Source organism: Mesocricetus auratus, unplaced genomic scaffold (assembly GCF_017639785.1).
Source record: "Mesocricetus auratus isolate SY011 unplaced genomic scaffold, BCM_Maur_2.0 Super-Scaffold_100011, whole genome shotgun sequence".
NCBI classification, from domain to species: domain Eukaryota; kingdom Metazoa; phylum Chordata; class Mammalia; order Rodentia; family Cricetidae; genus Mesocricetus; species Mesocricetus auratus.
The window spans coordinates 53427380-53454443 of NW_024429195.1; the positions used below are offsets into that span (position 1 = coordinate 53427380).

The 27064-nt window shown below is 42.5% G+C and overlaps 1 protein-coding gene across 3 annotated transcripts in view; it reads left to right on the top strand.

The window, feature by feature from the left end:
* The first annotated feature begins 4229 nt into the window (after positions 1–4229).
* The window catches only part of Frs2 (fibroblast growth factor receptor substrate 2), a 69466-nt gene continuing 46631 nt past the window's right edge, over positions 4230–27064 (top strand). Inside the window, exon 1 of one of the 3 annotated variants that reach the window (XM_021233742.2) lies at positions 4230–4296. The gene's annotated coding sequence lies outside the window, so the exon portion shown is untranslated. Of the gene's footprint in view, positions 4297–6028; positions 6161–27064 lie in introns of those variants that run through there. The other 2 variants (XM_005081490.4, XM_013121565.3) reach the window with 2 other exon arrangements.

Sequence of the window (27064 nt, forward strand, 5' to 3'; positions counted from 1 at the left end):
AATGTAACCACTTCATTCTTCATGCTTATTTAAATAACTCAGTCCCCGTAACAAGATAGCAATGAACTTAACCCTTTAAAGGACAGTGTAGGTTCTGATACTTTTTCTTAGTATCTAAAAGTAAAGGGCAAAACATTGATAAAAAATTGGTTCCCATTCTCTTTGAGGTTATTTTTGAGGTTTTGCTATGTTTGTGTCAAGGTGACATTTTTGCTCACATTGACTCTTACTGTCTCCCTGTCTCCCATTTTTCTATGGCAGCACAATTTGACTACAGATACTGGTTTCCAGTGTCAATCTTATATCATGTTAGTTTGCAACCATTGTCTGTGAGAAAAAAACAAAGCAAAACAACTTTGTTCACTATAGGCAGAGGACACAGTGATAACTTCTGATAAAAACAAACTTCACACAAACATATGAGAATTTCAGAAAACTTCAGATGTCTGGCAGAACGAAAATGATGAATATGTCAGCACGTCGTGGGTACCAGAGGAAAGGAGATAAGAAGGGGCTTGTGAGTTTATTACAGATTCCTCTAAAAGGCCTGGAGGTGACAGGCACATTCTTCCAATAAATCAAGGGTCTTTCAGGCAGTCATGACTATGTCACATGGGAAAGGCTTAATAAATGTTAGTTTAGCGGTTAGGACCCGTGTCTCTGGAGACAGATTGTCTGTGCTCTAATCCTGGCTCTGTCCCTTGCTATCTACCTTAACCGGCTGTGCGGCTGTTTCTCTGTTCTGAACAAAGAGGACAGAAAGATCAGATCTCAATCTCATAGAGTTGCTTCTAAGTATCTGATACTGTCTTTTCTCCTTTAAGTTGGTGGTGGTAGGTGATCTGTGCATGTATTCACCTAATAGTTGTAAAAAGCCCTTGGTTTCCATCCTTCCATCTCCGTCACCTCATAAGCTGAGTGTGGTGGTATAGGTCATCCTCGGCTACTTAGTGAATTCAAGGTCAGCCTGGGCTACTCATTTTGTTAACCACCGCAACAAAACAAAACCCACTGGTGTTGACTATATAATCTGTTGTCCTTACTTGCCTTTTGGGGACCTCATGATCTACACAGTCAGTTACAGTCCAGACAGGCCAACTAGGAAGACATGGTGGGACACTATCTCAAAAACAAGAGGAAAGAGCTCCGTGGCTAAAAGCGCTGGTCGCTCTGCCAGAGGACTGATTTGATTCCCAGTACCCACAGGGCAGCTCACAATCGGCTATAACTCCAGTTCCAGGGGACCTGATGCCTTCTTCTGGTCTTTGTTTTGCATGCACATGATGCACAGACATACATGGAGGCAAAACACAAGAAAAACAAACAAAACACAATTCACAAATAATAAAAACTACTACTACTCCAGCCAGTAACAACAAACATAACACATATCACTTTGCCAGGGCCCCCAAGTGTTCCTGGTACCAATGGTGGGTGGCTCACAATCAAACTTAAGTCCCAGGGCATCAAAAACCTCTGACCTCCACAGGAAGCCACTCACAAGTATATATACTCACACGCAGACACACACCTGCACACATAATTAAAACTAAAATAAATCTTGGGGCTGGAGAAGTGGCTCAATGGTTAGGAGCAAAGGATGCTTTTAGAGTGGATTTGGGTTCAATTCCCTTTAAATACATGGTGGTTCACAACCATCTATAAGTTCATCTATAAGTTCAGTTCCCCTCTTCTGACTTCTGTGGGCACAGGCAAATCATTCACACACACATAAAATAAACCTAAAAAACAAATTAAAAAGAGAAGAAAAAACTTTGAGTTTGTTATGATTATTATTATTGTTATTATTGCACAAAACTTTGGGACAAAACACATTCTAGAGCTGATTTTCAAATCTTTCTACATACACTTAAATCTCCTACCTAGAGAAGTGCCTTTTCAAACACTGTGCCAAAGAAGGGAGAACGTTGAGGTAAACCAAGTGTGATCATCTTCACATTGAAAAGACTACAGTCGTGCAGAGTGACACTGGCCTGTATTCCCAACACTTGGGGGTGGAGGCAGGAGGATCAACAGCTAGAAGTTAGCAGGACTGACTTCTTAGTAAGCTCCTGTCTAAAAATAAAACTAAAACATTTAAAAAGCTCTTAAGTTTGGGAAGATTTGACAGTATCAGGGAAGGCAGTGAAAAAAAATGCCCCAGTGAAGTGTGGAGCCTCAGACTTAAGCTGGGTGGTAAAGGATCAGGCCTATGTTAAAACAAACAAAGCATAAACAAAGAGTCCCATTATCTCAAGGCCTGGCAAAGGCTGAACGCTGAAGTGCACAGCTCTTTTGTTTAACAAACTGCCTTAATGGATCTTGGGATAGTGGCTTTGCAGGGGCAGGGTCGTCGCCTTGCATAGTTCCACGAGGTATGGGGTCCCTGTGCCTGGCACCCCCGTGAGCAGCATTCATGCTGTATTCTTTGTGAGCAGCGCCCCTGGGATTGTGCAACCTGGCTATTAAGTCAGCAAAGATGGCCTGGAGTCTGGCCTGAGATAAAGATTAAGAACTAAATCCTTCTACATAATAAAATAACAGGAATTTTAAGTCTTCCTGGGGGGGGGGTGAGGCAGGAGGGTGGAGGGGTGTTTGGAATGGAAAGGAAAAAAATTGCTTGGATTGAAAGTGCTTTTAGGATGAGGGTGGGCCAGCATTGGTACCAAAGTGGAATTTGTGACCTCTGTAAGAAAGTCCTGTCATTTAAATTGCACATTTGGCAGGGTGGCAGGGGGTAAAACCCAGGCAGGGGGTAAGTATAGTGTCACTGAGCTATACCCCAACTCCTTGATTTTTAGTCAGGGGCTCACTGTATAGTTCGACTGGCTTCAGACTTGTAGCTGCCTCCACTTGCTACACACTGGGATTACAAGCACATGGGTGAATCTCTGTGCCCTGCTTTCTGTGCAGTTTAAAAAACACACAGAAGATCCCCTGGGTGGTGGTGGCGGCGCACCCCTTTAATCCTAGCATTTTGGAGGCAGAGGCAGGTGGATTTCTGTGTGTTCGAGGCCAGCCTGGACTATACAGATCACGTTCCAGGACAGCCAGGTCTACACATAGAAAACCTGTCTCGAAAAAAACCAAACAAAAATCATACAATCCCCCCAAATACAAAACAACAAAAAAGATCCTCTGTTACCTTCTTTATCCTTTAGAAGAGGAGACACTGGCAAATGAATTTAAACAACTTTTTTTGGAGGGTGGGGCACTCTTCTATATGAATCTGGGAAGAACCAGCAAAAAAGCTCAATGCCCAGGCTCACAAACATGATGTGTGTCTAAATGCACAAGACCATAACTTGTTACAGTTTTTTTTTTGCTGTTTTTTTTTTTTTTCAAAAAGCTGAAGGCACTTTTATTTCCTCATTTATTTTGACATTCTAGTATGGGAAGGGCAGATTTACGATAACATTATTTATAGACGGAGAAATTGAAAATAGAGACGAAATTGCTTACTCAATGCTGCATAGCTGGGGTGGCAGAGCCACTGGAATTTGGTTCTCCAGGCCCCAGCCACAAACTGGAAAGAGCATGAGATTTGGAATTAGAAGGATCTTTGAGAAGTCCGGTTTCGAGCCCGGAACAAGAATGTGGCCTTAAGTCAATTACTTCACCTCGGTCTCAGCTACTCTCATTTGTAAAAGTAAGACCATAAAACCTCACCGCATGGCGATGATTAATTTAGAAAATGCAGGAAAAGCCTCAACACCAAGCCCTCCTCAAGTAAATTCCACCCTCCCACCCAGCCCAACCCAGAATTATCTGGTTCAATTTCAGTACAAATCAAAAGGAACCCCCCAGTAAAACTCATTTTCCCCATCCCCATCTCCTGTGGAGAGAAAAATGATGAATACAAATGTTCCAAAATGTCATTTAATTAACTTGAAGACTTTTTTCTTTTTTTCTTTTTTCTTTTGCTGACTAGGAATGTAGCTCAGTGGCATTTGCTTCCAATGGGCTGAGACAGACTTCAATCCTCAACACTACAAAACAAAAACTAACACTTCTCCCCTCCCAACAAAACAACGATAACAACAATCCCATGCATTAGATTTACCGCAATTAAAAAAAGAATATGTGAAAGATAGGCTTCTAGAATGCTGCAAGTCTTTAACTAGAGAGTTTCCCGGAATGCCCTGGTTAGGGAGGGGGAACTCAAAACAAGGTCTTATCCTAGAGTTACAGCCTTACAAGGTCTGGGGCGGGGCTTGGCCATTTACATCTTTAACAAGTTCCCAGGTGATGAGGAGCTGCTAGACCGGGGCCACACCTTGAGAAGCACTGTCCTAGGTGAGTGAGAGGTTGGGGATAGGACCAGCAATCCGCTCAACAAGCACTCCGGGAGCTATCAAGTTTAAGACCTGCTGGCAAGGCGGTGAAAAGCTCATGAGAACACAGACCCACTTTTGAATCCAGGTTACACCACTTGCCAGTTAGATGAGTGTCTGTGAGGAGTCCTCTCTCTAGGTCCTAGGCTCTGTGTGTGTTTCCCTGATTGGGGGGTGGGGATGGTAATGGCTGGAGACAACCTCAGTTTTGTCCGTGTGGGCTCTTAGTTTTTGCTTCACTCTACTAGGAGACATGGAAGGCTGCTTGCTTGAACTTGGGAATTATTGAATTATTTACAAACATTGCTGCAATTACATAAAACACAAGGCAGTTCTTTTAAATACAGCCTGAGTGATGGGATTGTTTGTATCTTAAATTTGTAATAAGGGGTTTTCTTTTACTGTGTCTTTCTGTTTTAAGACTCTTCCCTGAAGTATTTGTTTAACAGACACTATGAATTCTGAGGGTTTTTCTTCTCTCTGTCTCTCTGTCTCTCTCCTCTCTCCAAGAGTCTTACTATATAGTTAGTCCTGACTGGCTTTGTCTGGAACTCACTATAAAGTCTAGGCTGTCCAGAAACTCTCTGGTCTCTTCCTGCTTCAGTCTTTAGACTGCTGGAAATACAGACACAAGGTACCTCACCAGGCGAGAGCCCTTTTTTTCCTCTCTGTGGGATCTAGCGTCAGACAGAAAACCTGCCTCCACTTTTTGATGCGTTTCTGATTTTTGTGGCAGAGGAAGCCTTTTAAGATCGTCTCTCCTTTTTTTGTCTGACATCTGACTCTTAAGTTCTCATACCGTGTTTGGTCAGAGCTTCAAAATCCCAGGTGTTCTCTAGTGCCTGCTACTGGTTAGGTATAAGAATTGTGGACTTAGTCCTAGGTACTCGGAAATGTTTACCATGTATTATATTATTTTTAACTGCTACAATCCACAGATGAACAACACACACACACACACACACACACACACACACACACACACACACACAAAGTTTTAAAAGGTTATCTAACTTGTCAAGGTGAAAAGTAAAATAACAGGGATCCGGGCGCTGAAATCCCAGAGCCCTTCATCTCGGCCTTCATTTAAGGTGCAAAGGATGACGATATAGGGGAATAGACTTTGGTTCCTGTCTTTGAATAATTTGAAAAGTCTTGTTTGGGGCAGATGAGAGTTCTACACACACCACAAATTAAAGCAAAACCAAGAGCCAGCATGTGTGGTAAGGTTTGGTACCTGGCCGGTTTCCTTCTCTGTAAGATGTAGAGAATAGCACCGATTTCCAGGAGTTTGAAGGTTATTAAAATAGTTAACGTAGCCGAAGCGGGTATCACACTATCCACCGCGCAGTAAGCCTTCGTCAACTGCATTTCTACGCGAGTGGGGATAACTCGGCGGGATAGCCGGGTGAACGTACTGGGCTCGGCTACACTGGATTCTCCGAGCCGCCATAGAATTAGGTGGCTGGAGGGGACCAATCCTAACCACAGCTAAAATAAGGGGTGCCAGCCGTCACCTGGGGGCCGCGGGGCCCCAAGGATTAGCGACGAGCCAGCCCGGGGATGGGTTCGCGGGCAGCAGGCTCAGAGGCCCCGCCCCTCCCGGGAGGCCTGGCAGCTCCTGGCCGGGAGCAGTTCCGGTGCCAAAACCCTGCCCTCCCCCGCTCCCCCGGAAGTGCTTGTCTCGGGTTCGGGCAGGAGAGAGGCCTTGTAGCCACAGCCGCCGGGGCTCCGTCGGCTCCGAGGAAGGGGGTCGGGTCGCTGAGAGAGTGCGGAGCTCCGCGTCCGCCGCCGCCCCGCTCCCTCGCAGCGCCCTCGCGCCGACGGTGAGTAGCCGGGGCGGCTGAGCGGGCCCGCGCCGGGCGGGCGGGCGCCCTCGGACCCGGCTGTCCGCTGCAGGTTCAGCTGTCGGGGTCCGGGAAGGGGGTCGTCGGCCGCCGGGGAGCGCGCGCGGCCCGCGGGGCCGGGAAGACGCGCGCTGCGGGGCCGCGGAGTGGGCGGGGCGCGCCAGAGCGGGTTCCCGGAGCTGCGGCCGCCGAGGGGACTGGCGAGCGGGGCCGGGCCGCCCGCGCCGCGACCCCCCATCTCTGTCTCTCCGGGCTCGGACAAGTGGGCTCGGCGCCTCCGCCGTGGGGGTCCGTGCACCCGGGCGTCGGGAACCTGCACAGCCGGACCACGCTGGACATCGTTGCCCTACCCGACTTTGGTCGCCCCTTGGGTCTGTCCCCTCTTCCCAGCTCGGCTGTTATCCTGTGTCCCAGGGGTGTAGTCTCAGTCCCAGGGTGGGGCGCTCCCTGTGTGGATGCTGGCGATTTCGTGCGGGGACTTCTCATCCAGCCAGACTTGCGTCAGGGGTCGCCTGGGTTCCATTTGGACTCGGCTTGAAATTGACTGGGTCTGGGTCTCTGCGTAGGGTCACTGAGGCAGTAGCGTTCCTTGAAGGGTCTTGACTCACTTGAAAGCCGAAGCTGTTGGAGTCGCTTCTTAAAGGAAAAAAGATTGGAGGAGAATCGTTGATTCAGATGAGTTTTCCCGTGTTCTTGCTGACGTTAAAAAACAAAATGATGCTATTCTCTAATCAGCCATCCCGAATTCCTGTGCTCAACCGAAGTCACAGTTGTAAGAGTTCAGTCGGGACATTGCACAAGTTGACTGCAAAGGGCTGGAGAGTGGTACACTTTTCTACTCCAGATTTGTTTACTTTCATACCTGGAACTGTCATTTCTGGAGCTTAAAAATATGTCCTCAGTTTCTCCTCAGAGGTTCTTTGTACAGTCCAGCGGCTGTTGCAATGCCCGGGAGGTTCCCACAGCTGGGCAGAGGTGTGTTTGTTGATTTAAACGTTTGAAGTGTTTAGCTCGAATAAACTGAGAATTTCCTAGACAAGAAAATCTTGTAGGTACTATTAGTAAACGGAGTCTAGATGATAAACTACTGGTGAAAGGTTTGCAGGGAATTACGGAGATATTTTCCACTTCCATTGAGTTTTAAATTATCAGAAAGTTCATTTGTTGCAAATGACATGTGCTACCGCAGTGTCAAGTATAAGTAAGTCATTTTCATCAAACCAGTGACGTTATCTGCTCTTCTCATATTATGCTTATATTAGGATCTATACTGGTTTGTGTGTGTGTGTGTGTGTGTACGTGTACACGCGCGTGCACGCGCAGCTTGTTTGTGTCTGTCTCCTTTTTTGTATTTATGTCATTTTCTACCACCAGAAGGGAAGGTAATCTCATGAATAAGTTTGAAGTGACAAGTTCCATGAACTGTTTTATGCGAAGGAGAAAATATTTTATTAGAAAGATTTCTCTGTATGCTAGAGGTTCACGTTGGGTGTCTTAGGTTTCTCTTCACTGTATTATTATTAATTTATTTTTTTTGAGACAGGGTGTCTTTGAGCCTGGACCTTGGAGTTTTGGCTGGGCTGTCTGGCCAGCATGTCCCAGGGATTCTCCTGTGTTTGCTCCGTGCCCCCCAATTTTGGTCCAAGTGTTACAGACACATGCTGCAGACCTGGTTTTTAATGTGGGTGCTGTGGATTCCAATTCAGGTCCTCATGCTTGCTCAGCAAGCACTTGTGAGTCATCTCCTCAGCCCCCCAGGTTATTGATACTGAACAGGTAAAGAGGGATATTTTTTAAATTTGTGGGAAAAATATGAGTAAAGCTAAGTTGTACAGTTTTTAGATTTGAATAGAAGCTGTGGCCTCTTGTATACCTTTGTTGAAATACTCAGATGTTCAGAGCCTAAGATTGGGAGTGTGCAAAATTAGTTAAGTTAGATTTGGTTACGGATTTGTACTCTGGATATAATGCATTTTGAAGGGAAAATTATGGGAGTTATAAAAAGCAAGAAAGGAAGTTGGTAAAAATCAGATACTTTCAGGCATTGTAAATGTTAACTATTGCTCAAGTCAATTCAAATGATATTAAGCATTTTCTGTGTGTCAGGCTCTTTTAGGGAACCGTGTAGAAGCAAATAAAGGCAAAGCCATTCTAACTTATCATGTTTTGACAGTTTTCCAAGGTGTGTTGAAATCATGAAGAATTGAATTGTACTGTCTAGGAATACCAAACCTCCTTTGAATTGGGACTTAAATAGGAGGGAGGTGTTGAGTGCTTCTTGAAAAATATTGTGCCAGACATTTGAAGTTGCAAAGATTAAGGCTGGTCTTTAGAAATTTGAATCTAGTATGGGATGTATGATGTTTGTACTAAAGTTTATAGTATAAGTAAATATCTGGCTGGATGTGGTGGCCATGCATTCTGAGGCAAAGGATGCCAGATGACAATAAGCTGCTAGCCAGAGTGACCCCTGTTCACAACAAAGGAAGATCCTCTGAAAACAAAAAAGAGATGTATGTAAGCATTTAACCACATGGGTGTGCTTATCTAAAGTTTGGGGTTGTACAGAAGGAAAATGTTTAGCTTAGTCGTCATGGAAAACTGTAGAGATATGGCAACATTCAAGGGTGGATCAATGCTGTTATTCATTGGGCACTTAGTTCTATTGTTATGTTATCTCAACAACGTAGAAGCTTCTTTCTGTTGAGACCCTCAGGGTTTCTCATCTCGGAAGAGTCCTTATACTGAATCTCCGATATGTTCAGTAACTTCCCCTGGAGTTATGTGACTAGTGTAAGTCTCCATTTGAAGGCAGATCCCAATAAACTTGTGCTCTTTTTATTTATTTGGTTTAATTTTTGAGACAGGGTCTCCTGTGTCTTACTTAGGCCTGAGGCTCACTTTGCAGCCAGTTATGACTTCGAACTTCTGATCTGAAGTCTCCACCTCCTCTGTGTCTGGGATTGCAGGCATTTTCCATTGTACCCTGCTCTTAAACTAGCAATCTTAAATTAGCTGGTGACTGATAGTTAAACTCTTCTAAAACAGAGATTCAGGAGTTAGGATTTGGTGGATAAAGAAGGCCTTCCAAATTAAGAGAACAATTTTGGAGATGAGAAGGCTCTTGATGTAGAGAAAAGTTAGTGTACCAGACGACCTGGGTGGTTTATTTTGTAATGAGAGATGAAGTTTGAATATAAGTTGAGGGTGGATTGTGGAGCATGTTTACATGCTGTATTTAGAAGTTCAGCATTTGGAAAAAACAAGAAGTGTGTACCTTGTGATAGTTTGTGTGCAGAATGACCATTATGGCAAACTATTAATGCATTGCTGTGCATACTGAGAGAGACGGCAGTGGGATGAGAACGAAGGCTCTACAGGGTCTGCACTGATCAGTAGGCAATTGGGGGCCTGATAGGAGAGATTTAGAGGAGACAGAAACTGAAGTTACACTTTCTAGCTGGATGATATTGCTGATGGTACTGTTACTATGGGTGTGAGCAAAGAGTTGTATAATTAGGTTCTGTTGTTTTAAGATGGAGTAAAGTCTCACATTCAAAGCCCTTAATCTCCAGAGAAGATTACTTGTGTGATCCCAGGCCTGGCATGCCGGGATTTGAACATATCTGCTGGAACTGTCATAGTCCTGCCTCAGTCTCCAGAGAAGCTGTAGGCCCAGCATGCTGGGTTTGAACACACTTACCTGTAGGGACTGCTTAGAGGTCTTTGGAAATGGAGGTCTGCAGTTCAAGAGAGAGGTCAGAGCTAGACATATACTAAATATGAATAGAGGGAAAACACAAATAGTTCAGATTTATTAGTTGAATCTCTGTAAGGAGATGAAAGTGCCAAGGGAGTGTGTAGAGGGGAAATAAACCAAAGCCGCAGCGGCCATCCCAACCCCATGTTTAAATGGCATCTGTTTAAAACAAAGAAAAAACACTAAGTAGACTACTTTATGTAATGGCAAGGAGTTTGATAATCTGTAGTTTCCTTGAACTATAAATTCAGATGGAGTAGAAAAAAATCTGTCCATTAAAATTCCAGTTGAGTGTTGACATGACTCAGCAGGTAAAGGGGCTTGCCTGCAAATCTGATGACACGAGTTCTATTCCTGGCACCTGCATGGTAAAAGAAAAAGAACCAGCCTTGCAAGTTCTTTGATCTCCTTGTGCCGGCCATGGTGCCCTCCTCCCCTCATTGCAGACACACACACACACATACACACACACACACACACACACACAATCTAATTTTAAAAAAATCCAAAATTCCAGGGGGCTGTGATGTTGCACACCTTTAATGTCAGCATTCAGGAGGCAGAGACAGGCAGATCTTTGTGAATTCCAGACCAGCCAGGGCTACATAGTGAATTCCTGTCTCAACAACAGTAACAGAAACCCAAGAACAAAGGAAAAAAATCCTCTTGAGGCAGGCTGGAGATATAGTTTAGTTGGTAATTTTTACTTAGCATGCCTGAGGCTCTGGACTGTGGGTTAGACCAGGTCTATATCTATCTTTAACTCTAGCACTCAAGAAGTCCTGCCAGGAGGGTCAGAAGTTCAAGGTCATCCTCAGATACACTGGAGTTGAAGTCAGCCCACATTACCTGAGATCTAGTCCCCACCCTCCAAACAAACAAACAAACAACAACAAAATCACGAAATAAAATGTCTTAGCTTTGTTATGATTGTTCTGTGGTCAAGGCTTATTGGAGTGTCAGGCTGATTGCCTTAGAGCCTGATTTGGTTGCTTTCTTTGGGCTTGTCCAGTGAGTGATAGTAAGGATTTGGAGGTAATTGATATAGTAGTTTCTTTTTTATGTGTAGGAATTTTCTTTTTATTTCGATGTTAAGAACCTCTGATATTCAAAGGCATTACTTGTGCTTCTCATTACAGTGATTAACATTGTACTTTTTGTTTTGTTTTGTTTTGTTTTGTTTTTCGAGACAGGGTTTCTCTGTGGCTTTGGAGGCTGTCCCTGAACTCACTCTGTAGACCAGGCTGGCCTCGAACTCACAGAGATCCGCCTGCCTCTGCCTCCCGAGTGCTGGGATTAAAGGCGTGCGCCACCAACGCCCGGCTAACATTGTACTTTTTAAAAAGTGGTGTTTATGTATATATTTTCCCTCTGGCACTTTTATAATACGATTTTTATTTTTGTGGTATCTGATCAAGCCTGTGACCTCAGGCATGTATCTCAGATAGTTGTACCACCAACCGCCATTCCCAGCCCAATAGAAGAACTTTTTATTAGTACGAATAATTTCATTCAAATTTTCTAATTACCATAGAGGGATGGAAGAATAAGATACTCATATCTATCATAGGATATATGTGAACACTGTTTTACTTTGAAAACTTTTAAGAGCTATAAATTTTTGGGATTTCATGTCCATTGCTTTTTAAATAGCTAAATAGGAAGAAATTGTATTTTAACCTGTAAAACATTGTAATAATTTGCAGAATGAGGCTCAGGTTGTAACTTTTTAAAGGGAAGTTGCTCTGAAACTATTGTTTTCTTAAGAATTAGTATCTTCCCTTTGTTTTCTAAGAGTATGTTTTTGCTGCATCCCAGGCTCTAGGGGATGTCCAAGGGTCCTGCAGCAGTGTGGTTGGAGGCAGAGTGTGTGTGCATTGTCCAGGCTGCTTGGTTTAGTTGCAGTGAGCTTGGTATTAATGGGGCAAAGGTCAGGAGTTCCATTTAGCTTTAGTCTGAGTAATGGTCAAGGGTACACCTCTCACTCTCGTCAGCTGTCTGGGAAATGCTTTGGTTGTCATTGGTCACAACAGTGGCTGGATGAAAGTGGGCTTTCTACTCCTGGGAAAGCTTAGCTTGATGGTTGGGAATTGACTCTGGGATGTACAAATCTGAGTTCAAATTCCTGACCTGTAACTCTGGGAGAGTCCCCAACTTCCTCCAAGCTTCCACTTGTTACTGGAGAGCTAACAGTTTTTTTCAGCATGTTCTACAACTCTTTCCTCTGGGGGGGGGGGGGCCTTGCCGATGAGATGGGTGGTTCTCAAATGGTCAAGTGTGGAAGGAGCAGTGTCATCCTAGGACACCGTTGTTATTGTGTGAAGTGAGACTGTAGCCTGCTTTTTGTAAGACTAAATCTGTTGAATTTGAAAGATAATCTTTTTTCCCTAAAATTATTATTTATCAATTTTGAAGGGAACACATTAGTTCTTTGAAATAGGAATGATTGTATAGCTTGTTTTTCTTTTCAAGTAGCCTCTCATGTATGTAGTACAGGCTGGTCTTGAACCCTCTGCTAGCCAAGATTTCCCTGAAACTGGTGATCCTTCTGCTTCATCTCTCAATTACTTTCATTACAGGAGTGTGTGTGCGTGCCCGTGTGCGTGTGTGTGTGTGTGTGTGTGTGTGCACGCGCGTGTGCGCGAGCGAGTGCGCACGTGTTCTTGGCAGAACGAGGCCTGCCCGTGCTATGCTGGTCTTGGCTTAGGTGGTGTTTGGGGTGTTGGAGAGGAGTGTTTATCTTGCATAGTTATGCACACTCAAGTTAGGTTCAGGGTCCATCCTGCCCTGATCCCTGTAGGAGTTCGTGATTCTGAAGCCTGCAGAGCTTACTCCACACTTGCACAGGCAATGCTTACAGCACCCTTCAAGGATCGGGGCAGACTGTTGTCAGGTGCTCTTAGCTTCCCTGGAGAAGTAACTGGTGGGACGGGGTGCTGCTTTAAGTCTGTCAGCCAACAAATGAAATAGCAGAAACTGGCTTGCCTTTTCCCTATGCAGGAAAGACGGAAACTAGAGTGAGGAAAGCCTCTTTATTTACTATAGCAAGTAAATCTTGTACAAATAAAATACCAGTATCCAAAATGGTTTCTAGGGAAAGGGAAGATTGAAATGCTGTGTGTAATGGGTGATTCGAGTCAAGCCACAGAAGTCCTCTTGAGTATCCAGACCAGTTGGGTTTTTTTTGGATTTTCGAGACAGGGTTTCTCTGTATTGTTTTGGAGGCTGTCCTGGAACTCGCTCTGTAGACCAGGCTGGCCTCAAACTCACAGAGATCCACCTGCCTCTGCTTCCCGAGTGCTGGGATTAAAGGCGTGCGCCACCAACACCCGGCTCCAGACCAGTTCTTAACAGGGATGTTTATGGAAATGGCATCAGTGTCTAGATGAGAAGCTTACTGAGTCCTTGTTCACTTAGGGTGAGGGAGGGGCACAGGATTTTAAGGGACAAACCTGTCCAAGGCTACTGAATTAAGATGTAATAGTAAGGCCAGGCGGTGGTGGTCCATGTCTTTAGTCCCAGCACTTGGGAGGCAGAGGCAGGTGGATCTCTGTGAGTTATAGGTCAACCTGGTCTAACAGTGATTCCCAGGGCTGTTACATAAGAAACCAAACCAAACCAAAAAAAAAAAAAAACAAAAAACAACAACAACAAAAAAAAAAACAAGAGGAACATTGGGTGATCTGTAGAAATCCTTGAATTTGTGTTGGGATACCTAAAACAAATTGTTGAGGTTAAGTAGGAGCAGCCCAAGTGCCTTGGAGGTTTGCTGCCTTAGATATTAAAGATGGTGTTGGCGTAGAATTTTCCTGTATATAATTGTTTCTGGCAACCTTAAAAAATCATATGTAATTAATTTATTTTAATAATGCTGAGTTTTTTTTCTACCAAGCATTCCCAATGGCAAATGAGTTGGATGAATAACCTCAAAAATCTAGAGAAACAACCCAAATATTCCTTTTATAAACTGAAAAGTCTTTGTCTATAAAGTCTTATTTAATTTTTAAATTTGTACTGATTTTGTATTTTGTCTTTTATATATGTGAACAGGAGCAGTAGTTCATCTTGTAGATGGTTTGCCTTCTATTAGAGTTTAGTAAGAACTGATTTTTCTCTCAGAGAGAGAGAGAGAGAGAGAGAGAGAGAGAGAGAGAGAGAGAATGTGCACACGTGTGTGTTTAGATCATAGAGAGAAAGTTGATTCTCTCCTACTCTTAATGATGGTCCTTCTGCCTCAGCCTCTCAGTGCTGTGATTATGTGCATGAGCCACCATGTCTGACTTTGATGATTTTATTATAATCTTTTGTCAGTTGTACCTATTTTATAGTTTTGGAAATTAAAACTCAGAGACAGAGCTGATAAAAGGTAGCAGTGGAATGCAAACCCCAGTATGTGTGAGACTCTTTTTATTGGCTACAGTTGCTTTTGAAATTGCTGTTAATGTTTATATTACTTGTACTATTAAATGTACACACACATAACATAGCCATGATTGCTAGCTGAAGTAGATTACTGAAAAGGTAGTAATTCCCGTATAATTATATATTATAATATCTATTTATATGTGAATGTAGATATAATGCATATATCTATATAATAGACATAATTGTATATAATTGTTGAGAGCTTAAGGCTCATATGGAGGGAGTTTCTGCTATTTTGCATAGCTTCAGCTCTTCATAGAGCTTTTATGTAGTAAAGAAAAGCTAAAAGTATCAAGTGATGGAGGTTAGCAAGGTAGATTTTTCTGGTGTCAGTTCAGTTCTTTTTCTAGTTGTTAAGCAAGCCCTTAGGGTTTGGATAGTCAGGGATGGAGAGCTGGTTCAGCTGCTAAGAGCACTTGTGGGGCTGGAGAGATGGCTCAGAGGTCCTCTTTCAGAGGTCCTCAGTTCAATTCCCATCAACCACATGGTGGCTCACAACCATCTGTAATGAGATCTGGTGCCCTCTTCTGACCTGCAGGGACACATCAACCAGAATACTGTATACATAATGAATAAATAAATCTTAAAAAAAAGAAAGAAAGAAAGAAAGCACTTATTCTTCCAGAGGATTTAGGTTTGATCCTTAGCACCTGAATGGTGACTCTCAACTGTCTTTAAGTAATTTCAGTCCGGGGGATCCAGTGCTCTGTTCTGAATTCCATGGATACCAGACATTGCAGGCATACCTACATGCAAGTACAACACTCATGTGTATAAAAACAAATAGATATATCTAAAAGATTTGGATAGTCAGAGAAGTCAGTTGACTTAATTATATTGATATTATGTTGCTTTTGGGGTATAATGCTGGTTACTATATTCCTTTGGGCTAGTGAATTAGTAGAAACTGGGCCATTATCCACATTCATTTTTTTTTCCTTTCTGTCTCCCACTGTGAGCTGAGCACTAACCTTTAATCTCCACCACCACAATTACCACCACCACCACCACCTCCTCCTCCTCCTCTTTTTTCTTTTTTTCCTTCCATTTTTCAAGACAGAGTAGCCTGGAACTAGCTCTGCAGACCAAGCTGGTCTTGACTCAGAGAACCGCTGCCTGCCTCTGCCCTCCCTAGTGCGAACGGGGATCAATTGCCCGGCTCTCTACTTGACAGTGGTTACATTGTAACCAGTTGTCTCAGACTTGGCTGTGACTTCTGCACCTCCTGGGACTATAATGAGCTCTGATACCAAAAACAACAACAACAACAACAACAAAAATTCAAAACAAAAAACCCTTTCTCCTTTAAGTTTGCCAGGGTATTTTATTGCTGCAACAGGAAAAGTAACTGAGAAGAGTATCTTGTACAACTACGCAAAAAAAACAAAACACAGATATGACTTAAGGAGGAATGAACTATTCCATTCCTGTGAAGTTGATGAGGCTATAGGATAACAATAGATGAAAGTAGAAAAAGAAGATTCAGGAAGTTTACAAAATAGAGAAAATATTAGTATTCTGAATAAAATAATTATTTTGGAAATTTTCTTTTTCTTTGATTCTGGGGGTGGAATCTGTGGCAGTTGAAAGCTGAGCCACTAAGCCAGACACCCCAAGCTTAGAGATAATTTGCTTTTTTCTTTTTAAACAGTTATTTCATGTTATCTACAACCCAACTTTTTAAAAAATATATATATGTCTGCATGTACATATGCATACCAGAAGAGGGTACTGGGATTCCGTGTGACTACAGTTATAGACAGGTGTGAGCCGCCATGTGGTGATGGGAATGGAACTCAGGAGCTCTGGAAGACCAACTAGTACTCTTAACCACTGAGACATCTCTCCAGCCCATAACTCCAGTTTCTTAAATTACCATCTTTAGTGAAACTGGAATCACATAACCATATATGGATTTTGAAAAAATTGGTCAGTGAATGGTTTCTGAGTGTGCAGCAACCAAGAAATAATTCAATTCAGAATCAAGCATATAAGGAGTCTGAGGTTTCTGTAGTGCTTGTCCTTGACATGACAGCTTCATTGCATCCCTCACTCTGAACATACAGCATGCTCACTTTAGGCTGTGTATGCCACTGTCCAGGGAGTGCCAGGGAGTGGTCCCTGAAACACCTTAGCTCCGAGGCCAGCTGTGTGTGTTACCAGCACAGGGCTTCTACCGCCCCTACAGAGTTTCTGCTCTTATAGAACACGATGGGTTGGTTCATTACAGAAAACAGGGACTTTTAACATTTCCCTACCTTCCTTCCTCAGGATGTATCAAATTAGGAAATCTTTGGGTTGTATCATGTAAGAATGCTTAAATTTAAAAGGCTTCTGCTGGAGTTGCTGATGTAAGCATCATTAAAAAAAAAAAAGTTAGATGGGGCTGGAGAGATGGCCGGGTGAGTAAGAATACTTGGTGGTCTTGCAAAGACACTGGCTCAGTTCCCAGCACACAGATAGCAGCTAGCAACCATTTCTAACTCCAGTTCCAGAGGATCTAATGCCCTCTTCTGGCCTTCAAGAATAGCAGGCACACACATGGTACACATATACACGTAAGATGAAAATAAATCCTTTAAATATAGTTAAATGAGCTGGGGGGTGGCGGCACACCACCCTGTCTCACCCCCCCCCCCCCCCCCAAGTAGTTAAATGAATTTTGGTTTAGGAGTATGACAGAATTTCCAACAAATTCTGAAATGGCCTAAATATATTCGTGCCAGAAAAGCTGAAAAATAAAACAGTGACCCACAAATACACAACAGCAACAATGAATTGAACATACCACTGCCGTCTTGCAGTGTGAAGTGGTATTCTCAGCACTGATGTGCCTCAACCTGCAAAGCTTTGGGATTGACTTGACTGGGGCCATAGGGAATGAATAGAAATGAGGATACAGATGGAGGTGGCACCGGAAGCCTGGAAACCCAGTGCATTTAGTAGATACATCTGGATGGGGAGGAAGAGGAATGTTTGTTGTCTAAGGAGCAGGTTAGCTAACCTTGGCAGAGAGAGCTTCTCTAGGAGCGCAGTCTCAGGTGCTGTCATCTGGGAGGAGCAGGGGCAGTGGTTGATAGTTCCCTCACTGCACACGCTGTCAGCCTCTGCGTGCTCGCCTTGGGGAAGGTCATGCCATTGCCATTGGTCTAAGGTATTCTAGGGTTCCTGCCGTACCCTCTGTCCTGTCAACAGTACACATTGACTCAGGACTTCATTTGCTCTCCGTTTTGATGATTATAAAATCAAAGTATCAGCCAACTGTAGAAGACATTGAAGAGGCTCTACATTGGCGGTGTGAATTCAAGCCAAAATTTAATTATTTATGTACAAATAAACAGGCACATTCATCTCATTAGTATGCAAATTTGTTTTTATTTAAAATAAGTGGTAAAGTACATATATCAAAGAACTGTTTTGGGATGATTTATTATCAGTTACTGCTTGTTTTTTATGCCTACAATATATGAAACTACCTGAGGCCACATAAAAATTTCTCCGGCAAAAGGGGATCATTGAGTGGAATCAATTTCAGAAGCCTGGACTTACAGTATTTGTTGAGTTTTGTTTGCTGCTTTAAAAAAACAAGATAGTATTTTCTTTTTTGCATTATTCGGATTGAATTTAGAGGTCTTGTAACTGCTAGACAAATACTATGTCACTAAGCTATGCCCTTGTGCCTATACTAAGTATCTTTGTAAAGCAATTTATCATTTGTAATTTTTGCTTTTATAGGAAATTTGACAGAAAATATACTTGATATAAAGGTTTCTTCATGTTTTTAATTGTTACTTTAGGAGATTCCCAGGTATGATTTAGTTTTTAGATCAAAGGGTATCATTTGATTACATTGTTTTCAAGAGAATGGTGGTATTAATGATCCCGTCCTTGTTAGATAATCTAGTGTTGCTTTTTCTTCCTAACTCAGTTGACGAAAGAGGCATTACTTTAGTGTTCTAGTTATGAAGTACATTTCTATATGTAAGTTTTTCCATGAAGAAAAGTTGGCTGTAGTGTCATAGTGACATGAACTTTTGAAATGTGATATTTCTTTTTAAGTGTCTGAAAAAGCCTCCTAATATTTGTGCCAGTGTTCAACAGTGCTGACCTAGAGATTGAATTGCCAAATACTTATATCTAGTTTACCATGATTAGCTCTAAAGTGATTGCTAGTTTATGCATTGCCTTTCTTTGTCTGTGCTGTTAACTCCTCAGACCCAATCCTTGACCACCCGCTATTCTTGCTCAGGAGCTCCGGCTTCCTCCACTGGACTGGGCCAGCACCGCATCCATTTCAGATGTCAGGGCCCGCTGGCATGTCAGTACATCACTGTAAACTTGTCCTTGCAGTGAAGTTTACCATCTGTTTCCCAGAACTCTGTTGCTAGACTGACTGTACCTTTTTGGATGGTCACCACACAAGTTATATGACTAACAACGAATAAAGTGTGTTTGTTATATTTCTGTATATAAATACTAGAAAACAGGGAAATTATATACCTTTTTATCCTTAAGTATGTTTCAGGAGACAGCAATACTTTTTTTGTTTTTGCTCATCTGAAATAGAGCCCCATGTAACTAACTCAAACTGGCCTTGAAATCACTATATAGCTGGGAATGATCTTGAATACTTGTTTGTTTTTTTCTTTGTTTTTTTTTTTTTGTTTTGTTTTGTTTTTTGTTTTTTCTCCCCGAGACTGGGTTTCTCTGTGGCTTTGGAGACTTGTCCTGGAACTAGCTCTTGTAGACCAGGCTGGTCTCGAATTCACAGAGATCCATCTGCCTCTGCCTCTGCCTCCCGAGTGCTGGGACTAAAGGTGTGCGCCACCACCACCCGGCTTGAATACTTTGCATTTCTATATTTATTTGGGTGGTGATTGCAGGGAGGGATGCTGCAGCATGCTGGCTTTTCTCTACTGTGGATGTCCTGTGGATGGAGCTCAGGTTGCTAGGCTTGGCAGCACGTACTGTGATCCACTGAGCATCTTCGTGAGCTGACCTTGCTCGCACTTCTGATTATCCTCCCTCTACCTCCAAAGGCTGGGGGTTCTATATGTACCACCATGCATACATGGTACATAATAGATGTGCATCATGCATAGTACATAATACATGTATACTGTGCATAATACGAAGATACTGTGTATAATACATAATACATGTACACCATGCATAGTACCACCATGTATATAGTACATAATTCATGTATACTGTACATGATACCACCATGCATAAATACGCTGTTAATGCACTGTTGAGGGTTAAACCCCAGACTTTGGACATGCTAGGCAAGCACACTAACCGTCTAACTGATCATCAGATAACAACAAAGGGACATTGGTTTTTTAAAAAAATGGTACTGGAGCTCAATTCCAGGGCCATGTTCATGCTAGGCAAATACTCTGTCATTAAGCTACATCTCTGGCCTTCAAACAGAACTTAAATTTAGTGTTTACTAACTAGTAATCATTGTGTTTAATTAAGTGCATTGTTTTACTTAGCCTTCACAGTAATACACAGTTTTGAGTGTTACATATAAAGATCTCATATATGATATATTGTGTGTAAAATTGATAAAAGTGTTCATGGGAAATAATAAACAGATTTATTTCAAAATGAGTTTTTTCTGTATTGCTGAGACTGACTTCAGACTTCGACTCAGCTCTTATAGTAGTAAGTGTAGGCACATGCCATTGAGGCTAGCCATATTTAAACAATTTAATGAAATCTATATCTTTTACTAATTTTCCCCACCTAAGGTCAAGGGTTTTCTTTGTGAATGTGTCCTTTGAGTTCTGGGTTGCCTTTTTAGAGCAATACAGTCTTAGAGTTTTATTGCTGTGAAGAGACACCATGACCACAGAACACTATGACAAGGAAAACATTTAATTGAGGGGGCAGCTTACAGTTCAGAGGTTCAGTCCATTATCATCATGGCAGGAAGCATGGCAGCTTGCAGGCAGATGTGCTAGAGTCCTACATCTTGCAGGCAAGAGGAAGTTTACTGAGACACTTGGCAGTATCCTGAGCATATGAAATCTCAAATCCCACCCCCTCACAGTGACACACTTCCTCCAACAAGGCCATACCCACTCCAACAAAGCCACGCCTCTTAATAGTGCCCCTTCCTATGAGATTATGGGGGCTAAATACATTCAAACTAGCACAAATACATACCATGAGGTATTATCTATTAAGTATCCTAGTAGTATTCTTTATTATTATAGGAGAGAACATGAGTAAGTCTTGTATATTATACTGTAAAATACAAACTCTTCTTATAGGTAATTGTAAACTTTTGGGGCTCAGGCAATCTTCCTGCTTATCTGTTGGCCTGTGCCACTGTCCCTGGCTCTGTGTATTATGCTTTCTTCTGTTCTTTTATTATTTGTATTTATGAATATATTTGTATGCTATATGTGTATGGAGGTGCCCATATGAGCCAAAAGAAGGCATTGGATCCTCTGGATCTGGAGTTTCTGCAATTGTGAGCTACCTGATGTAGGTGCTCAGAGCTGAACTTGGGTCCTCTTGATCCCTGAGCCATCATCTCTAGCCCACTGCCCACCGCTACTGTTCTTCTAAAGCTTCTAACTGTAGAAAAATAGGTAGCGATCTAATAGGATGGCGCGGCCAATAAAAGGGAAGCCTAGTGATGTAAGTTTGACTATATGCTAGGCGAGACCTGCTTCTATGAGTTGTCCTCTGAACTCTTCCTGTATGCTGTGGCAGGCAGGCAGGCAGACAGACAGACAGACAGACAGACAGACAGACAGACACACACACCTTTTTTTTAACTTTTCACAGAAACAGTCTCATCATAATTCATCAGTTTATCTATTTATAGTGACAAATTGACATGAACGGGCTTGGGAACAAGTAGCTGTCTCTTCTTAAGTATCCTGTTCATTTGGTGAGAGCAGAAGGGTGGGGACCCCAGGAAAGTAGTTTACTCAGATGACCTCACCGAGTAAAGAATCAGGGAATGATTGCAGACTTTTGTTCCTGAAAGGATAAGGTAGACTTTTTAATAAAAAGGATTTCTGCTGCTGACTTCCATCTTACAGTTGAGAAAACTGAGATGTCAGGAACTCAGTAACCCAAAGTCAAGTAGATAAGAATAGACCAAACAACGGGATTTGCACCTAGGGCCATAGGTTCAGATATCTGTGTAAGCTTTTACATACTACGGAGGTGATGGAATGCATTGAGGTCACCTGATTTCTTTAGTCATTAAGTAATCTTGAGTGTCTCTGGGCTGGTCTGGGTAGCTTCCTTATGCTTGTTCTATATCCTTGGTCCTCTTTTATTCCTTAGTTCTTGTCTTGAACTCTGAATTTTTTCCTTTAAAAAGTAATGTTGAAAATTATACATAATTATTTTAAAAATAATTTGTTGGATATGTGCATATGGGGACTATAGTTTAAAGACCTGTAATGTAGCTGGGTGTGGAATTAATTGAAATAAAAGAAGAAACATTACTATTCCCGTTGAAATTCCTTAGTTGTTTGGGATCTGATAGTTTCTTTTATCTGTCTTCATTTTTATCTCTTTATTTCATAAGCACCAGTTAGTTTAGAACTCAAGAGGACTGTAGATATAGATGTATATCTCTGTTCTTTTTTGTTTGTTTGTTTTGGTTTTTTGAGACAGGGTTTCTCTGTGGCTTTGGAGGCTGTCCTGGAACTAGCTCTTGTAGACCAGGCTGGTCTCGAACTCACAGAGATCCACCTGCCTCTGCCTCTCAAGTGCTGGGATTAAAGGCGTGTACCACCAACACCCAGCTTACTTTTATTAATCTTGAGCTGAGATTCAGAAATTTTTTTCCAAGATAGTTCTGGCTGTCCTGGAACTTGCTTTGTAGACCAGGCTGGCCTCGAACTCACTGAGATCTGCCTGCATCTGCCTCCCAAGTGCTGAGATTAAAGATGTGTACCACCACTGCCTAGCCAGGAATATTTTTTTTTATTTAAAAGTTTTATTCCAGATTTGCTTTTTTCATTTTATATGTATGAGTATTTTGCCTGCATGGATATGTGTACCAGTGAACATTCCTGGTACCTAGGAAGCCAGAAGAGGTCATCAGCCCCCCCCTGGAGTTGGATTTACAGGTACCTGGGATCTACTATATGCATGCTGGGAATCAAACCCTGGTCCTCTGCAGGAGCAACAAGTGCTTTTAATCTCTTTGAGTCAACTCTCCAGTCCTCACAAATCTTTTTAAAAGATTTACTAGTTTTCTTTTTAAGGGTTATTTATTTATTGCATATACACTGTTCTGCCTACATGCCAGAAGAGGGCACCCGATTGAATTGTAGATGGCTGTGAGCCACCATGTGGTTGCTGGGAATTGAACTCAGGACCTCTGGAAGAGCAGCCAGTGCTCTTAACATCTGAGCCATCTCTCCAGCCCCGGTTTACTAGTTTTATGTGTATGAATGTTTGCCTGCCTATATGTGTGCACATCGTGCTTGTACCTGTGGAGGTCAGAAGGGGCCATCAGTCTCCTGGAGTTGGAATTAAGGATAACTGTGGACCACCATGTGGGTGCTGGGAATCTCTCCCAGGTCCTCGCAAGATCAACAAGACCTCTCTACATAACCAATTCGTATCTACAGCTTCTAGGTTTTCTATTTGGAAAACTTTATATTTATGTGATTAGTGGGGGTGGGAGGGTGCCATGCGCATGTGAGAGGTCAGAGGACAATTTTGTATAGTTGGTGTGTAGGGTACAAGCATCAAATTTGGGTCCCCAGACTTGTGCAGCTCCTACCTCTACCTGCTGAACATCCCTCCGCCCAGGCTTTTGCTTGTTCTTACTGAGAACTGTAACTACAACCCGAGGTTTCTAGTCATAAGACAATTAGTGATACCACCTTGAGTTTTAATTCCAGTAAAAACAAATTTAGCTATTACATGAAGCCAGGGGTTTCTAAAGGAACTGATAGAATTCCTGGAAAGGCTGAGAATCTGGTAGTTGTTCAGTCCAGGAGTCTGGATGTCTAAGCAGTCCAGTGTGGCATGGAGTCCTAAAGAGTCCCTGGAGAACTGCTGATCTTCAGTCTATGTGGATTCCTGAAGAAGTTAGTTGTCATACTAATGCAGAATTGCCTCAATAACAGGGTAAATGAACTCACCACAAGGAGTGTGACAAACAGGCTATTGTCCTTTTCTTTGAGCTGCCACTAGAAGGTGTAGTGGCCCTGACATAGGGTGGGTCCTCAAATAATCAGAACAAGGAAGTCCCTTATAGGCATGGATTCCGGTATGCAACCATGATTAGCTATCACAGATTCATCCCATGTCAACCTAACACATAATTACTTTTCTTTGTGTTATACTTAATTTTCAAATGAAAACAAAAACCAGGTCATAATTCTGCCTAACATGAAAGTAACTGTTTTATGTACAATCACAAAGTCATGTATTTTAGAATAGGTGGCAATGTGCCTTAAGGAATGCTTAGTCTTTTAGTGTCTTGTAAGAAATATAATCAGTGCTGGATGGTAGTGGCACACGCCTTTAATCCCAGCACTCGGGAGGGAGAGGCAGGCGGATCTCTGTGAGTTCGAGGCCAGGCTGGACCGACAGCCTCCAAAACAATACAGAGAAACCCTGTCTCGTAGAAACAAAAAAAAAAAAAAAAATGTAATCAGTGTTACATTATAAAAATAGAGGAAAGAAAACAAATATCTGCTTAATATGTATATGTGTATGTATGCACAAATACATTTTTAACAAAATAGAACACTCATGTCAATTACATCCTCATTTCTGCAACTGGTCACGTGACTTTGGCTGGCACTTATAACTAAACCAATTCCAGAGGGACGAGTCATTGCCATCAAGGTGAGGAAGCATGGCATCAGACAGACATGGCACCTGGAGCTGGAAGCTCAGGGATGAGGGTTCAATCTCGACCCACAAGCACGAAACAGAGGATGCAAACTAGGAGTGGCACGTGGCTTTTGAATCTCAAAGCTTGCCCCTACTGACACACTTCTTCAGAAAGATCAAACCTCCTACACTGTACAGAAGGGCCATCAGCTAGGAGCAAGAATGCAATGCCTGAGACTAGGGGTGGGAGCATTTCACTCAAACCACCACAGTCTGCTAAATGCATTTAGCCCAACTTCAAAAGTCCATGTGCTCTTTCACGGTTTCAACACTGTTTTTAAGTTTAAGGTTCAGCATCCAAGTTTCCCCTGGGACTTCAAGGCAATCTCTTAACTGTAACCCCATAAACTCAAAACGCAAATTACATACTTCTAGCATACAGTGGCACAGAATATGCATTACCACTCCCAAAGGAATGAATAGAAGCATAGTGAATAACTACTGGACCAGAACAAGACAAAAACTCAAAAGGGCAAACACCAAATGCTGTAGCTCCATGTGTGGTTTCAAAGACCTCAGATGGTGTTCTGTTCCTCCAGCTTTGCTGACTGCCTCCCTCTCGCACTGGCTCCACTCCCTGTTAGCAACTCTCCTTCGCACATACCCCATGGCTCTGATGTCTCCAGTATCTTGGGTCCCCAATGCAACCCAAGCTTTGCTTCCACAGCTTGATGCAGTGGCCTTGCAGAGACTCCCACACTTCTGGCTTCTGTGGTTCTTTAAAACTGTGGACTTTAGAACTCCATGACTCCTTTATTCATGTGTCTTTTATAACGCTAAAGCCAGCACCACTTGGATGACACTGGCAAGTTCAGCTGACAGTTTGGGATGGACCCTGGCACTCTTGAATCACATTTGCAGCAGCTTTTTTTTGTTTGTTTGTTTTTTGTTTTTTGTTTTTCGAGACAGGGTTTCTCTATGGCTTTGGAGGCTGTCCTGGAACTAGCTCTTGTAGACCAGGCTGGCCTCGAACTCACAGAGATCCGCCTGCCTCTGTCTCCCAAGTGCTGGGATTAAAGGCGTGCGCCACCAACGCCCGGCTTGCAGCAGCTTTTTATTGTTTCTTTTCTAAAAGTAATTTATTTTTATCTCATGCACATTCAGTTTTTTTTTTTGCGTACTTGTATGTCTGTGTGAAGGTGTTCGATCCCCTTAAATGGGAGCTACAAGCAATTGCAAGCTGCCACATGGGTGCTAGGAATTGAACCTGGGACCTCTGGAAGAACAACCAGTGCTCTTAACTGCTGAGCCCTTTATTGTTTCTTTTTAGCAGTAGAAAATTCCTCAGGCCTTTTTACAAGTTGAAAGTTTAGCTGGGTGGGGTCTTGCCTTGAGGGCACCTTTCCCTTTATTCCAGTGTAGATCAGGCTTCCCCCTAACATCCTTGTCTCTTTCAGCGTAAGACTTGGCTGCAGCATAATTTCCTGGTGTTCTTTTTTCTCTTCAAGCTATACATTTTGCATTGTTTTTTCAGCCCCACTTGGTCGTTTTCATTGTAAATCTGCCTAAGAGTGATTATTAATGACTATATGAAGAGTCAGTATTAGGTTGTCTTGAAATCTCAGCCAAAGAATTAGTCCATTACTTCAAAATTTAGCCTTAGGCAAGTTCTTAGGAGAAGAGCAGGAAGCAACCATATTCTTTGCTAGAATATCACAAGAATGGCCTCTAGACCATTCACTTATGTTGTTGCCCTCTGAAACTTCTGGAATGGCCCTCACAGTCTCTACAGCTCTCTCACTGCTGCCTTCTCAGCTCTTGTACTTGGATGGTCTGTTAAGTTCCACTTGCAATGTATAACCACTTTTCTAATCCAGAGTCCTCCACATTTCTCTAAACAACGTGGTCAGGTCTGTAACAGAAGTGTGCCACACCGGGTACCGGCTTCTGTATTAGTTATTTTTCTATTGCTATGATACAACACCATGGCCAAGGAGACTTGTAAAGGAGAGGCTTATTTGGGCTTCCAGTTCTGGAGGGATGAGTCCATTACCATCAAGGCAGGGAGGTGTGATAGCATGCAGGTATAGTGACCAAAGCTCGGGCTAAGAGCTCATAAACAAAAGGGAACTGGGAATAGCACGTGGCCTTTGAAACTTCAAAGAAACACACTTCTTCCAGCAAGGCCATACTTTCTAAGCTGCCCCAGAAGGTAGCCAAACAAGGACAAGTATGCAAATGCCTAGGTCTGTGGGGACATCTCATTCAAACCACTGCAGCTGTTTACACTGTCTACAGCTGTCTATTCTGAATAGCATTTAATAGTGCAAGCTGTTCTTTAATCTTAAAACCTTGGTTTTAGTTTAGGTGTCCTTCATGGTAGGATTGAAAATCATTGTCTTTACATATGTGTGCTCACCAATTAATCCCTTACTTGTGTTTATAATTAATATAATTGACTGTATTCTGATCGTATTCAGCATCTGAGGTTCCTTGAGCTGTAATAGTTGATGACATTCTGAAAGCCTGCTTTCTTAGTAAATGTCATGACAGATAAACACATAATAATGTGACACCACTCTTGGTTTAAGAATGCCTTTGTTTCCTGAGTCTCTTTGGAGGGGACATTAAACTTGGAAATGGAGGTCCTGATTTCTTTTTTATATGCCAACTAATATCTTTTGTTTTCTGAGATATATTCAAGACCTCTAAGACCATTATTTAAATTTTTTTTTGACAGGAAAAGAATGGCCTACCTATGATAAAGAGCAATTTACAGTTTAGGTTAATTAGTAAGAGATTAACAGCAGTAATATAGAAAAGTATAATGATGTACTAATGATGGTGTGATCGTGGCTATC